At 40.2% G+C, this 14,944-nt stretch overlaps 1 protein-coding gene across 3 annotated transcripts in view; it reads left to right on the top strand.

Moving 5' to 3' along the window:
• Positions 1–14,944, top strand: part of LOC134534667 (uncharacterized) — a 783,923-nt gene that overhangs the window by 253,021 nt on the left and 515,958 nt on the right. The gene's annotated exons all lie outside the window — the stretch shown is intronic.

Below are 14,944 nucleotides of genomic sequence, written 5' to 3'. Positions count from 1 at the left end.
TGAGGTTTGATCATTTCCCACGACATCTTCTGCAGAAACTCTGTTCTTCTCAATTATTTGTATTCCTTTCTGTTTGCTTGATATATATACAATCATTGATGGCAGATATATTCAGTAAATTGTAGAAAATTACCATGGGCCACCTGCGAGTGTTCCTAGAAACATCATTTTTTTGAATGAGCTGGTCAAGAAGATCTACACCAACCTTTGTCATTTTGTAAAATGTTACTAACTGTGGTTTCATAGATGTTCCTGTTTCCTCATCAATTGTATCGAAGTGATGTAATGTGGGTATCAAGAGAACAGCTTTATTTACTTTAGGGCAGTACGAGACTCAGGTGCAGTCATGTTGGAAACCAAATAGGGAAGAGTGTTGTTTACGTTCCTTGTTGGCTAAAATTCTCGGGGAATTTCTTTTTTGTTCTTTCTAAGTGTACCCATATGGGTAAGACCCTTATCTGCTAGCAGGTTTTCAGATGAATAGATGATTTATTATGGTACACCTTTATATTGAAGTTAAACACTACTTATAAATGAAAAGAAAGAAAATCAATAAAAAAAATAAATTCACTTCCCAAATTCACTGTTTCATGCATAGGTGCGTGGGGGACAGGTGTCAACCAGCACACATTCACGTCTTGTCTGTATATGATTATAAGCCCAATTGCCAAGCAACCTCTGGAATCCACACTTCTAGGAAGGTACTGGAAAGGGGAAGGTCCAGAAAAAAAAAAATAACAGTAAGTGCATGCCAACAAAGTTGGCTGGGTGACACCTGTCAACCACACGACCACTCCAGGGTTAAGAGGTTGTTCGCGGCAACGACGAACTCTGCCTTCGAAAAAGGGAAGTTAGTCATCGGTTTTTAGGGATGGGATCCCAGAATCTAATGTAGCATTAGCCGGTTAGTCGTTGTATTTAGGCAACGAATAATGTTTTAGTTTACATTTTATTAATTTCTGTATCTTCCTAAATCATGGTTTCTTCCTCATCATCCGCGGTATTTTTGGTCCGCGCCATTTGGATGTCGGCGCGAGACATTTCCTAAGTCCAGGAGCTACACTCTGTTTGGTGAGTAATCTGGCTTTTTTTCTCCTCCCCAAATTCCCGTTTGTTGGCCTTTTCGCGCCGACTGTGTTTGACTGTCTGGAAGCAGGTCTAATTCGTTTGGAATTTGACTTGTGTTTCAGACAGGGTCCAAGTGTTGTGGGACGTATTTGCTCCCAGCATTTCATTAGAGACCTCGAGCTCCGAGTCCCCTTAAGAAGAGAATTTTTCCCAGCCCGACGTCATACTTTGAAGACCCGAGTGATATTAGAAATATATTTTCCCCTTACATATAATGAACTAAATTAATTAAATGCATACCAGCGAACAGTGACTAAAGAAACTCAATCGACGAGAATATGTAAAATCAATGAGACTATTATCTATGTAATCAGCGAAATAATCTAATAGGGTGGAATATTTCAATTTTTTTTGTCTCTGTGATGATGTGTTATTAATAATATCTGGCCGGCCCTCCTACTGGTTACGGTTAATATATTTTATTGTAAAACCAAAACAAAGGAAAAGCAGATTTAATTTACCATTCTAAATAAACCCAGGAAACCTTTAGACCAATTTACCTATATTGTGATTTACTTGTTTCATATTCACCTGTATCCTTTTAAACGATCCACTATCTCCCAAGTTGCTTGTGTACAGGAAGTTCCAAATTGTCTTGTTTTCCACCTCGTGCCACCTCTGGTCAATAACTTAATTTTTCTTAATATTTTGCCAAGCAGTTACCAAGGTTTTTTTTTCTAATTAAAATAAAATTATTTAATTTTGAGTCACGAGGGGCATTACACGTGAGAAACTCTGTGCTAAGAAATAATATCGACTGACGATCACATGTCTCACTCCAGGGGTTCGACCTCAGGCCGCGGCATCAACTTGGGCGGCTTCCTGCTGCCATCCTGATGGGTCTCGCCGGCCCCTGGCCCTGCTCGCTGTCGTCACCACGACGAGGACGGAGGCTAACACCTCCCAAAAAGACACGTTTTTGGGCGTGTGTGCCGCATTTGAAACATTGGGCCCACGTTTTTTTTAAATCCTCATTCCTACACCTCATGCCCTCTTTCCTTAGGCAACCGCCACACAACGAAGTGCTGTCTCACTATTTCAAGCTGATGACTCTGGTGCCGCTGTTGCCGCTGACGCTGCAGTAAGGCCTGCTCGCCCGTGTGATTAGTTTCTGTCGTAACAAACTTGAATATATAAAAAATAATGAACGCTGGTTATAAATTGTTTAGATACGGTGGTACTAGAATAGTATGTAAATGTTGCTCCGGGCACAAGCTCCTGGGTGAGGTGCAGAGGTGCCGACCGCCATATTGGATTGTGACGTCATGGTGGCCATCTTGGATCAGTGTGACCTTGTACTTTGACCATGACCTTGACCCCAGCGGATATTTTGGTTCCGCCATCTTGAATCTGCCATTGTATTTTCCGCTATTTTGAATTATGACGTCACGTTACGCCCGACATCTTGAAAATCCTTATTTATTATGCAATTTTAATGAAAAAAATTAAAAAATATAAAAAAATTAAATTAATAAATTTTTGAAAAAATATTTTAAAAAACATACATTTACGACATGGAGCTCGGAGTCCTCGGTTCGAACCCGACGAGTGCAAAAAAATAAAAATTGTAACCGATCCTTCCCTCACAGTGGACGCTGGCAGACTGACCCCTACCACTTTTACCATGCAGATATATCATCAAGTAGTATGACATCATGTCCGCCATCTTGTCTTCATTTGCTGGAAGCCTCATCATGTTATCGTCGGCTAGAGTGTGCTGATCCCATGTTAGTTTAATTCTTACCCGCTAGAGTGCAGTAATCATTTATTATTATTGCTGTGACACCCGCCATCTTGGAATATGAACAACATCTTGGAATTGTGTAATTATTTAGCTAGAAATTCGGAAAAAAATCCAAAATTCATTAAATAAATCACTCATTATTTACATATTGATTTGATCGATTCCTGTCCTTCGTTCGATACCCGAAGGATGCAATAATGTTTAATTTTATGTAAAAAATAATAATAATTTCAATCACGATGTTCAAAATTCTCAAAGAGACTTTAAATCCTCTACTACCATCATCCTGTAAACCATCAAGACCACCATATCGTAAATTCGTAAAAATTAACCTAGAAATTCAGAAAAAAATTCAAAATCCAATAAATTAATTTGCAATCAATATACTGATTAATTAGATCGACTTAGGTCCTTGGTACAATCCTTGAGTGATACAAAACAACTTTAATTTTAAAAAATACCACAAGAGTGACAGGTTCGAGAAAATTTAAACACTACAAGTTCTTTTATAAAACAAATAATATTATTACTTAAATTCTACACTACTACAAGTACGAAAAAAACCACAAATTACTAAAGTCTTGTGGATATCTCGATTTCCGCATCTGCCACCCAAGTATTAATGCTAGGTGGAAAGCTGCACCACTTGATGTAGGACCATCCATTTCTTAGTTTTATAATCTTCTCCGCCAAGTATGTAATCGGGATACAACATAGGCTGAAACTCTTCAGCATAGAAGCCACCACGGATAGGTTTGTGGTCCAAATCTTCGAGGTAGTAGGTCCTAGGCTCTGATTCACGAACATGTGTCACACGGAAAAGTTCGGGACTCCAGTTCGCAGTGAAACCTTTCTCGAAAATACCTTTCTGCTTGGAGATTCGCACAATGTCACCGACGTTAACTTTAAGCTTTCGTGGAACTGTCTTCTTTGTGTTGGAAAACACTATTCGAAGCATGCGATTGTCCTTTACGTCCTTTGCCTTCATTTTCGTGGTAGAATGCACTGTAAAAATTACACTCGCCTATAAGTTTCGGCAAGATGTCAAGCCATTTGTAATTTCCGTTAGCCGTGAACTGCCGAAACATCTTGGAACACAAAGTTCTGTTAAACCTTTGACATTACTAAATGTAGAGTAGTGTTTGATACCATACTTCTTCATCAAAGCCTTGAAGGTTGCATTGTAGAATTCTTTCCCGAGGTCCGTTTGCAGGTGCGACGGTACACGTCCATCACGCAAAATATTGTTCATGGCCTTGGTTACGTCAGTTGCAGTCTTTGATTTTACAGGTCTAGCCCAAGCGAACTTGCTATAAACATCGATGACTGTCAACATGTACTTGAAACCTTTATTCAATCGGGAATACGGTATCATCTCAACAAGGTCCGCCTGGAATAAATCATCAATTCCACGAACTATGACTTTGCGACGAAGGTATTTTCGTCTAGCAGGAGCATGAAGTTCGCGAGCGATTCCGGTTCGACTCATTGTATGTAGCTGGCTTCCCTCAGTTCAGTAGGAGACTATTTCGTTGATGTGCGAATAGTTTCCTACACTAAGCGAAGCATGTAGAATTCTATGGCGATCAACTAATTCATTGGGGTCGTCCCAATATACATAGTCAAATATATGATCACTTTCTAGCTTTTTTAAACCTTCATCATTTATTGTTACTTCTCTGTAGAGATTAGAGAGAATGTCGATTATTTCATGTTCTTCATCTTTATATACACCACTATCTGGATCGTTATCGCGAAATTGTGCATTGGTTAGCTCTAGCAGTTTTTTGTACTCTTGTAAGTCTTTGTGAGAATATCCTTTAGGCTCCCTGCGAAACAGCAATTCGTACAGACCCGGAGTCCCGTGCGTTTTGAACTCTTCTAAGCGCACGATATTTCCTGGTAGAAAGTCTATTTATTTAGCACCGAAGAACCACTTATTATGTTTTCTGTACACTCCGTAGGTCGTGTCATTATTCCGACTCGTAAACGATTCAGGTATGGCCGGATCATTGTTTTAACTTGATGTCACTTTTTCGGTATTTTCTTTTGTGCAAGGACTCTGTACTCGTTAAGTCCTCTTCTTTGTGATCTGGTTCATACTTTCTCTTCTTTACAGTTGGCATTTAATCTTCAACTTATTTCTTCACATTGATGGCTGGTTCTTCCTTATTTTTAAGTTCGTCGAGGCGACTTGTGATTGGTTTAAATATTTCCTCATTTTCCATCTCACGTGCAAGTCTGGTTCGTATAGCAAGTAAATATTTTTCACGATCAGACTGATTAACTCGATAAAGGTCACTAGCCAGGTTTGACATTGTACTGGCTGAAAACATATTTCAAGGCCTCGTTTTATACTTTTTTATTCGTTCGCAGAAACATCTTTCTTGTGTTTGGCTAAATCTGAATTTGTTGACTAGTTAGATAGTGATGCTTTCAGACTACTTTGGAAAGTCCCCAAATCGTTACGTCTTTGTGCATTCGATACTTTGATCATGTCGCGAATGCGAGATTACGAGGCTTCCACACGCTGGTCGATGGCAACCAGATTCTCAAGTAATTCGTTTTTCACACTCGCTACTTTTTCAGCCAGTAGCGAAATGTATTTGCGGATAACGTCGTCATGAGACTTGAGAGCAGTACGTAAGTCTCGACTGCTACGACCGAATTTCGAAATGCTATGACTCATGTTTGACGATAAACTGATCGAAACCTCGTCTGTACCTGCCCTTATATAGAGGCCAGTCTTTGACTATAACTAGGAATCCGTGTTCGTCTTTACAACACAAGGAGCACATGTCTTTGAATTCCTGGAATGTAATGTCGGTGTTTACGTGATCGTCATAAGCGTGACGATAGGTAAGTTCGTTCAAGCGAAACAAAACTATGACATTTGCGTTGTCTCGTAGGAGATGTTTTGGAATACGACTGTACGTCTGACACAGGTAAACACAGTCTACCTTGGCGTGTCTGCCGATGGAAAAGTACTCTTGTCATATGCCTTGCTTCTCGCACATTACATCGTCGAAACCAAACACGGAATTGGCTTTTGTTTCGCTTGGAGATAGCACATCTGCTTTATCATTAAATGGAAAATACTCCTGACCATCCACTGATTGTAGAACCGTAGATAGTCGCTGGTATTTTGGTTGTTGCAACGATTTTGAATAGAGGTACACGCTTTGGAACCTAAGACCGTTTGGTTCCTCTAATAAACTCAGTAGAACGCTCGTTTTACCGCAGTTGGATGGACCCGCCATTATGCATCGTATGGCAGAAGGCAACAGTAAGCCATATCTTGATTCACGCGCACTAAATACATCGTCTTGCGTAATGCGAACGGGCAAACACATTTCTTGCTTGATGACCTGCATTGTACTGAAGAAATTGTATAAAATCAAACACATTTATACTTTCTGGTCATTTGTGCGCAAAGACTCGAAGAGGCAAGAACAAAAAAACACATTGGTGCAGGACTCGTGAACTCGCTGATAAACAATCTGCCATTCGAGCTACACATTCCCGGCTACCGATTCTGCGGCCCTGGCACGAAACTAGCGAAATGGTTAGCTCGCGGTGACGTGGGCATTAATTCTTTCGACGAAAAGTGTAAACAACACGACATCGCATATTCATTAAGCAAGGATCTGGATTCCAGGCACCGGGCTGACGAGAGATTGGCACAGGAAGCCGAAGATATAAGTCAATCGTCGAACGCGGGACTAGGAGAGAAAATCGCGGCCTGGGGCGTTTCAAAAATCATGAAGGCAATGACCAAATTAGGACTGGGTGCTCGTCGAGCCAGCTCCATCAAGTCAAAGACTAACTCACGCAAGAGCAAACGCAAGACTGGTGCAGGCATGCAAAAAGCCAAGCAAAAATTACAGACTCTCGACAAGAAGATTATAGGAGGATTTCTTCCTTTGCTTTTGCCTGCATTGGGTGCTATCGGCGGCTTCTTCGGTGCAACGAGTGGTATAGTGCGGGCAGTCAACACTTCGAAGAATGAGCGCAAGCAGTTAAAAGAAGCACAGCGACACAATGCCAGCATGGAAGCCATTGCCATTGGTAAAAAAATGGCGCAGGACTGTATGTGCAACCTCACAAATCAAGCAAAGGCATGAGAAAGAAACGAATGAAAAAATCCTAAGTTCTTTGCCGAAACGTATGCTCACCAATATAGATTTAATCAAGTACGCACGCAAACTGACAATATCAAATTTCCGCGGCGTGTTCATGCGAGACACTTTGCCCAGCAACCCAAAGACACGTGATTGAGATACATCGTCGGGGCGTGGCACGCACTAGGTGGCCAATGTAAAGACTGGAAAAAAGGCCGAGTACTACGATAGTTTTGGAAATTTACGGCCTCCGCCAGAACTTAGGCGGTACCTGGACTGGACCACTACATTGTTGTACAATTATGAAACGGAACCAAAGGCTTACCAAACAAACTACAGACACTTGTGTCTTCACTTTTTAACAAACAAAAATTAGCTGCCAAAAAAATTGCTACTTAAAGGTTGTGCAGTGATGATAATTTATTAGTCATGTCGATAACACTTACCTTGACAGGTCACGCATGTGAGCTGCGGGCGGTTCATTTCCCGCCTATGGATTTAGATGGAGAATGGTGTATCGGACTCGTAGATTTTCAAACGTATAATGCCATACCGAATATCGACGAAGAAAATTGCAAGATCTGCTTCCTGAAAAGCGATGGGACGGCTCATGAAATTCAGTTACCAGTTGGCTCTTACGAAATTGACGACATTGCAAATTACATCAGGGATATGTTACCACAGTATGTAGACTTTCAACTGCGTGGAAATCCAAACACTCAAAAAAGCATTCTAACATGCAGTGAAAATGTCGACTTTACTAAACCTGGGACCATAGGTACGATGCTCGGATTCGAATGAAAGGTTTATGATACAGGAAGAACGTACAAATATACTCATGCAGTAAACATTTTGCCTGTGAATGTCATAAGAATAAACTGTATTTGGCAAGTGGAACGTATCTCAACGGAAGACTAAGCAACATGCTGCACGAGTTTTCGCCGATGGTCCCGCCGGGACATTGACTGGTCGAAGTACCACAAAGTATCATTTACGTTCCATTCGTCGTGAAGTGTGCACACGAATTTGTCGTCAGAATCGTTGACATGCGAGGACGATTGGTGAATTTTCAAGATGAAGAAATTACATTTCGTCTGCACTTGAAGCGATGGGCATAAAGTTCGTAACACCGAACTGTTATAAAAGAAATCGCATTGGCGTGAATAAGATCAGTTCTCTACCAGACATCGGTGCATTAACACCTGACAGCATAAAGTATCTTCTTAGTATTGGACAAGTGCCGAATAAATATGGAAGACGAAATCCTCAACGTGGAAGATCCGGTCATTTTTGATGACAGCATTACGAAAATGGAATTGCACGAGTACCAGCCTTTCCTGCTCGGACCGTACGCACTACCATCGGAAGTACATATTGTTGTACAGCACCAAGATATTTGTACTTTACCTTCGCAGTCATTTCTGTGTATAAGAGGCACGCTGACAAAAGCGGATGGTACGCATCCGACAACGACGTCAATATCCTGCAATGGTATTCTTCACCTAATCGAGCGCATTACATATGTACTCAATGGTGTCGAGGTAGACCAGACGAGAGATGTAGGCATAACATATTTTATGAAAAATTACCTTTCGCTCACTTCAAATGAACTGTCTGCTGCAAAGATGGTCGGTTGGGCTCTCGAGGATGAATATAAGCTTCCAGTTTATGGCGAAGGGATGTTTGAGGTTTGTGTTCCTCTGTCCATGCTTCTTGGATTCGCTGAGGAATACAAGCATATAATCATTAATTCGAAACAAGAGCTCGTACTGCTTCTAGCCAACACGCACATTAATGCAATTGTAGCCACTGCATAAAACCCTCATGATGTCTCGCTAACACTACAGTCTATCGAGTAGATGCTGCCCCATATTCAAGTGAGCACTGTTGAACGAGTCAAGGTGTTGAAGAACATAGAAAATGGCAAGAACTTCGATGTGCCATTCCGATCCTGGAGCCTGGAAACTGATCCTGGCTTGTCTCGTAGTCACCGTATCAATTGGATAGTAAAGTCTTGCTTTGCTACGTAAAAAACAAGATATATCATCGTTGGGCTTCAGACTGGAAGTCAGCTCAATTCAGGAGTAAGTCGCTCCTTATTCGATAAGTGTCAAATACGTAATGTAAAAATATTTTCAAACAGAAAAATTTATCCGTACGTTGACATGAACATGGACTTTGAAAGTGGAAGATTTCTTCTCACATATCAAATGTACGCCAAGTTTCAGCAAGCTTACTATGGGCGGAGACAGTCACCGATATTGAGTCCCGACAGTTTCAAGAACAAGACTCCGTTAATGGTGTTTGACGTTTCCAAACAGGATGATCGAAAAATTCAAACATTATCGACTGTAGGATCGAGTTAACAACTAGCGGAAATATTCCACCAAACACCTATGCTTTTTGTCTGATACTTCGCGAAAGGCTTGCTTCGTACAATTGTCGAGACAATCTTGTGAAAATTCTGACATAAATACTGTTTCGATCTAGATGATAATTTAGTTACGACCGAGCATTGCTAGCGACAAGATGTACTGCAACCAGAAAGGTTTCCAGAGTCAAAATGGATTCGTGCCCAAGGAAATTAGCGTCACCTCCGGAGACAAGACTATTACTCGCTCAATCCGACCTCCGTATCCTTGGAAACTACTAGACGAAAAAATTAAACGGTCGAATGAATGGCTATGTAAATATTACCACGGTCTAGAGTGGGACGAAAGAAAAATTCTGTACCACCAAGTGAAAAACACACTGCAAGATTTATGATTTCAAAACGAAATAATTTACGTTGCTGGACCTGAACTGAAGAAACGGCTAAGATAGTCGTGTGATGCATCAGTTGAAATTGTAGACATAGAGACCGACTACGGCTGTCCTTCCCTGCGCAATCTTAGTACAATTTACGACGTGCATCCACCTGACAAGTTTGAACATGTCTGTGCCTGTACAAACTCGCAGTTAATGCATAAATTGCACACACAGTGTTAGTATAAGCCTGCATATATAAATGGCGTACATCCATACTGTTATGATTCAACTTTAAGATGGATCTCAATTCTTGACTTTTCCAAGACAGGGTGATAGGGGGCTCAAGACTAACAATGAAAGACAATTCAATATAGAGACTGGATTTACTGCCACGTACTATTATAGAGTTAGCGGTCACCAAATTAGACAATTATCAGGGAGCCTCGCTACCACACCTCGGCAGGTTCCTTACCCACGCTCTTCTGGGTCGCGCTCGCGGCAGGATTTCGACGACGGACTGCGGCGGCCGAGGACCACGGCGCTCCGTGGTTCAGATGTCACGACTCCAACCGTCCAGTCGCCGGTGACCAGAAGAAGCCCCTTCTCGACGGTGGCTGTCGTTTTTATCCTTCTGTCCGCGTCCGTGTTGATGTTCCGTGTTGTCCCCTTTTCTCTCGCAGCGGCGGTCGGCCTTCGGCGACCCGCGTCGCTGTTTCGCTGGCGGTGTTGAAATTGCTGACACCTCGTGTTTGACTCAGGGCGAGCCTCGAAGCCGCTTGCCAGTGTGCTCAGAGCGAGTCATAACACTCTCCCCCTGGTTGGATTAAGAGGCTGTCCTCAGCCTAGTTCAAGAGGATACTGGTAACTGCATCTTGGAGCGGGACGTAGGTGTCTTGATGCATCGGCCGCGGACTCGATATTCCTGTAGGTGCCTTCACGCTCGGAGCGCCGCGTGTCCTTTCTTCTTTCGCGGTCGGTTACGCGGATCGACTCGCTTTCCTGACGTGGTGTGACAGCGAGGCTCCCTTTAGTTGTTATAACATTTCTATTTAGTATTCTGAGGGTACCGATTTGTGATTACATTGATTCTTTACAACCGATATAACATAACAAAATACAATTTAATATAATCAACGTGTTAACAACTTGATACATGTTAGTTGTATAATAAATACATCAATACAATTCATATGAACATGCTCTGACTATATGTATGGTAACCAGATTTTTTTTTTTGTAATTTTACTCTATCATTTATTTATTTATTTATCCATTGTTACATTCACAGCAACACTCAAGTGAGTCTAAACGTTGTGCACGACATACAAGACAACTACTACATACAAAATAATATATAATAAAGTGAAATAAAATATAAATACAAACAAAAAAACATTAAGACAAAACTTATAACAAAATATACAAATTACAATACAAACCACTTTGGACAACAAAATATACAGACACATTGATAAAGGAATAAAAAATTATTATATCATCTAAAAGGAACATATCTTTGACACAAATGGACTATAAAATTAAGTTTTGTATGGAGACAAAAAAATAATTTCCACATAATTATGTTCTTATTTTATATATATATATATATATATATACACACATACATATCCTTTTTGTTCTTATATCTAATTAATAACATTTCCCTACTATCTATAGCATATGCCATCCTCCTGTATTATAAGCTGTAAGTTATAATTTATTGTATTAACTATTACTAATATCATAATTTATTTTATTAAACTACTCCTTATATCCTATATCTCAGTAACTTATTGACATGGACACTTATCTACACGATTTATACCATTATTTTATTGTACAAAATGGGTCGACCCTTAACTCTTGTCCACTGTAGCGCTACATAACGTGAACTCCCGGGAGTGAAAATTGGTACCATGGCGAGGGAATTTTATAGGATAAGGTTTTATTTACTATTGTACCTACACCTATATGGGTGCGTTTTTTTGACCATATAGACTTGTACCTTGGCTGCTTTTTTCCTAGAAGGTTGGAACGGGTTTGCGGCCGTCTTGTTGTATCCTTATACTTACTCTTATTTTTCTCTCTCTCTCTTTTTGTAGGATCTAAAAATTCAAAACGGTTATCAGTTTTAAAACTGTTTTCTAGTCGTTGCGCAAATGTTTTTAATACTTGTGCATTGCTACACAAATGTTTTTGTGTCATGGAACAAGTCTTGTTCTCCCATTCCTCTATTACCTTGCTATCACTAGATGGTGAAAATGGAATTTTATATAGCAAGGGAATCGATTCCTCATATGTAATTACGCCTTTTTTTTTTCCCCAGCCAATAAACACCCGCATGAGTACGAAAGCTAGGCATATTGTTACTGACGACACTGACTGCAAACATGCTGAGTATTAATAGATGCCAGATTCCCTGACAGAACTCCATGATTGGCTCCTCCCCTGTAATACAAAACATGCCATTAGGTTCATACATATTCTACTATGCTATATCAGTATCCTATATTATTGTCTTGCCTTACTGTCTTATTGTTATCGTTATTCTTATTACTAAGCCGAGCATTATCACTCTGATAACCGTACGAACTGTCGGTTTATGTATGCTCGCTTTAAATGACGTGTTGACACTGTGTCGTTGATCATTTTATTACCTTTCTTCATTCTCAACACTACTGTCGCTGGCCCCAACACCTTGACAACCTGGCAAGGACCTATGTATTTAAATGATAATGACTTATGCCGAGCTTTACGTCTAAGCCATACGGAATCACCTTCCTGTGTTTTTTGACTGTGCATGATATTTATTTTTGCTTGCTCTCTATCACTACGTAAGTGTTTATCCCAAACTACCGGCCGACGTGGAAATTTCCCAAGAACAGCGTGTGATGGTTGCATGGCCTCAACCCCGTGTACAAGGAAAAAGGGTGTGTATTTACTGCTGGAATTTACTGTCGTGTTATAATTAAAAATTATGTATTGGAGATATTCATCCCATCCGCGGGGGTCTTCAGCTGCCCATATTGTCAGTTCTCCAATTACACGGTTAATAGATTCCACCAATCCATTACAACAGGGATTGAAACTTGTTGTCTGGAGCTTCTTGATCTGCAGTTTTTGTAAAAGTTTTGTTACTAACTCGTTATTAAATGACGTTCCTCTGTCCGTCAGCAGCCTGTCTGGACATCCAAAACGTAGAATAACGTCCTTGATAAATTCTGCACAGGTCTCGGCGTCGATTCTTGGTACTGCCTTAGCAACTACAAATCTTGACGCATATTCTGTCATAACAAAAATATTCTTGTTGCCATTCCTGGTACAAGTAAGTGGACCTTTGGCATCCAGTGCCCACTGTTTAAATATTGGTAGCGGTTCAATTGGTTGCAATTGACCCGATGGTTTTTCACGCCCTTGTTTAGCTCTTTGACAAATTTCACATGATTTGACATAATTTGTTACGTCCTTACTCATTGTATCCCAATAATATGCCTGGCGTATTTTTGCAATTGTCTTAAATATGCCGAAATGGCTGCCTCCTAAAAGTGCATCATGGTGGGCTTGTATAATTTCCCGTTGAAAATTTTTAGGGACTAATGTCAGATGAATTTCTCCTCCCGGTGTATTTAATTTATAATATATTTCCCCATTATTTTTCATTCCATAACGCCGAGCTTATTTGATGTATTTCCCTCCGCATGTTCCGGGTCTGTAAGGGCTACTTTTAATTTTTGAATATGGGGGTCTTCGCTTTATTCTCCTTGAAAGGGTGATGTGTTTACAATGTCGTTCACTGAAAATAGTAAATCTTCATCTCGTTCAATACCTATATCGTACCTGGAGTTCAACACTACTGTTTCGAGTACTTGTTTATTATGTTTGTTATGTTTGAGCAGCACTATTGTTTGAGTAGGCATTTTAGTTTCGAATGTTTTCTCTTGACATGTTTCGATATCAATTATCTTAATATTGATCTGATAAATATCCACGGCTGCGTGTTATATAGGCTCACTTAATACCTCGTCCTTACTCATGTTTATTAGTAGAATTTTTTCTTTGTTCAATATAGGGCTACCCAGGTTTTCGTAAAATGTTTTGTAATCACTCCAGTTTTTGTGGATGTGTTTAGCAATGGTTGTTTGTATTTCACTTTCCTTATTTTCTTCCGGAAATATTACGTCAGCAAGAGAGTGAAAAATTGAATTACCTCGAGCGTGACATGCTCTTACTATATATTCCTTGTTTCCTACGCGCTAATTTATGTATTGCTCATCTGTCGTCGGCACACGTGATAGAGCGTCTGGAATTTTATTGTTCGCACCTTTCACTATTTTTGCTTCGAAGTCGAACTCAGCAACTGATGGGGCAAATTTTTGTATTCGCTTATTGTGTTCCGCCATGCTTCTTAAGTATCTCAGGCTAGCACGGTCTGTCTCAATAATAAAATGTCTGCCATATAAATATTGCTTAAACAGATGGCAGAAATATTTTATGGCGCCTAATTCTCGTTCTGTTGTTGACCAACGAGTTTCATTGGATGTCAGTTTCCTTGATGCGTAAGCTATAATGTGAAGGTTTCCGCGTTCATCCTTTTGCATTAAGGTTGCACCAATTGCCGTTTGGGATGTGTCACATGCTAAAATTTTTTCTCGGTTTTCAACAAATTTTTCTAGTAGTGGTACTTCCGAGACTGCCTGTTTTAACTGTTGAAAAGCAGTTTGCTGTTTTACCCCCCAATGGAGGTTCGTTTGTTTTTTTGTAAGCTCTATTAATGGTTCTGCCACTGTTGCGTAGTTTTTTTATATATCTCCTTAAGTCTGAAGTCATGCCCAGAAATGACCGTAACTGCTTAATGTTTTTTGGTTGTGTCATACGGTTTATGGCTTCCACCTTGTCTGTATCTGGTTTTATTCCATTCGGTGTTATAAAATGTCCCAATATTTTTATTTCATCCTGTGCAAATTTGCACTTTGCAGGGTTGACTTTTACGTGAAACTGCCTTAACCTGTTAAATACACCCTGCAAATTTTGTAGATGTTCCTCGAATGAGTCTCCCATAAAAAAAATGTTGTCTGCGTATGCTATCACAGAGTGCCACCTCAGTGGTCCTAATAAAATATCAATAAACTCTTGAAAATAACCTGGTGAGTTTGAAAGTCCCATTGGCATTCTACTGTAGTGATATAACCCTATTTTGTCAATA

The sequence above is a fragment of the Bacillus rossius genome, chromosome 8 (assembly GCF_032445375.1).
Source record: "Bacillus rossius redtenbacheri isolate Brsri chromosome 8, Brsri_v3, whole genome shotgun sequence".
Classification (NCBI taxonomy): Eukaryota; Metazoa; Arthropoda; class Insecta; order Phasmatodea; family Bacillidae; genus Bacillus; species Bacillus rossius.
Note: the sequence above shows the minus strand (reverse complement) of the source record. Positions and strands in the feature narration are given on the sequence as shown.